The sequence below is a fragment of the Salmo salar genome, unplaced genomic scaffold (genome assembly GCF_905237065.1).
Source record: "Salmo salar unplaced genomic scaffold, Ssal_v3.1, whole genome shotgun sequence".
Taxonomy (NCBI): Eukaryota; Metazoa; Chordata; class Actinopteri; order Salmoniformes; family Salmonidae; genus Salmo; species Salmo salar.
The window spans coordinates 33,169-35,538 of NW_025547466.1; positions in this window are offsets into that span (position 1 = coordinate 33,169).

Below are 2,370 nucleotides of genomic sequence, written 5' to 3' on the forward strand. Positions count from 1 at the left end.
GTACCTTCTAACTGCCTCACTTCACATCTGCTCTCATCCAAACCACAACCATAGTAACCACTAGAGGTATCACCACAACCATGGTAACCACTAGAGGTATCACCACAACCATGGTAACCATTAGAGGTATCACCACAACCATAGTAACCACTAGGGGTATCACCACAACCATAGTAACCACTAGAGGTATCACCACAACCATGGTAACCACTAGAGGTATCACCACAACCATATTAACCACTAGAGGTATCACCACAACCATGGCAACCACTAGAGGTATCACCACAACCATGGCAACCACTAGAGGTATCACCACAACCATGGTAACCATTAGAGGTATCACCACAACCATAGTAACCACTAGAGGTATCACCACAACCATAGTAACCACTAGAGGTATCACCACAACCATAGTAACCACTACAGGTATCACCACAACCATAGTAACCATTAGAGGTATCACCACAACCATAGTAACCACTAGAGGTATCACCACAACCATAGTAACCACAGAGGTATCACCACAACCATAGTAACCACTAGAGGTATCACCACAACCATGGTAACCATTAGAGGTATCACCACAACCATAGTAACCACTAGAGGTATCACCACAACCATAGTAACCACTAGAGGTATCACCACAACCATAGTAACCACAAGAGGTATCACCACAACCATAGTAACCACTAGAGGTATCACCACAACCATAGTAACCACTAGAGGTATCACCACAACCATAGTAACCACTAGAGGTATCACCACAACCATGGTAACCATTAGAGGTATCACCACAACCATAGTAACCACTAGGGGTATCACCACAACCATAGTAACCACTAGAGGTATCACCACAACCATGGTAACCACTAGAGGTATCACCACAACCATATTAACCACTAGAGGTATCACCACAACCATGGCAACCACTAGAGGTATCACCACAACCATGGCAACCACTAGAGGTATCACCACAACCATGGTAACCACTAGAGGTATCACCACAACCATAGTAACCACTAGAGGTATCACCACAACCATAGTAACCACTAGAGGTATCACCACAACCATAGCAACCACTGACAGGTATCACCACAACCATAGTAACCACTAGAGGTATCACCACAACCATAGTAACCACTAGAGGTATCACCACAACCATAGTAACCACAGAGGTATCACCACAACCATAGTAACCACTAGAGGTATCACCACAACCATGGTAACCACTAGAGGTATCACCACAACCATAGTAACCACTAGAGGTATCACCACAACCATAGTAACCACTAGGAGGTATCACCACAACCATGGTAACCACTAGAGGTATCACCACAACCATAGTAACCACTAGAGGTATCACCACAACCATAGTAACCACTAGAGGTATCACCACAACCATGGCAACCACTAGAGGTATCACCACAACCATGGTAACCACTAGAGGTATCACCACAACCATAGTAACCACTAGAGGTATCACCACAACCATAGTAACCACTAGGAGGTATCACCACAACCATGGTAACCACTAGAGGTATCACCACAACCATAGTAACCACTGGAGGTATCACCACAACCATGGTAACCACTAGAGGTAGCACCACAACCATGGCAACCACTAGAGGTATCACCACAACCATGGCAACCACTAGAGGTATCAGCACAACCATGGTAACCACTAGAGGTATCACCACAACCATGGTAACCACTAGAGGTATCACCACAACCATGGCAACCACTAGAGGTATCAGCACAACCATGGTAACCACTAGAGGTATCACCACAACCATAGTAACCACTAGAGGTATCCCCACAACCATGGTAACCACTAGAGGTATCACCACAACCATGGCAACCACTAGAGGTATCACCACAACCATAGTAACCACTAGAGGTATCACCACAACCATAGTAACCACTAGAGGTATCACCACAACCATAGTAACCACTAGAGGTATCACCACAACCATGGTTACCACTAGAGTTATCACCACAACCATAGTAACCACTAGAGGTATCACCACAACCATAGTAACCACTAGAGGTATCACCACAACCATGGTAACCACTAGAGGTATCACCACAACCATAGTAACCACTGGAGGTATCACCACAACCATAGTAACCACTAGAGGTATCACCACGAACCATAGTAACCACTAGAGGTATCACCACAACCATGGTAACCACTAGAGGTATCACCACAACCATAGTAACCACTAGAGGTATCACACCACAACCATGGTTACCACTAGAGTTATCACTACAACCATAGTAACCACAAGAGGTATCACCACAACCATAGTAACCACTAGAGGTATCACCACAACCAGTGGCAACCACTAGAGGTATCACCACAACCATGGC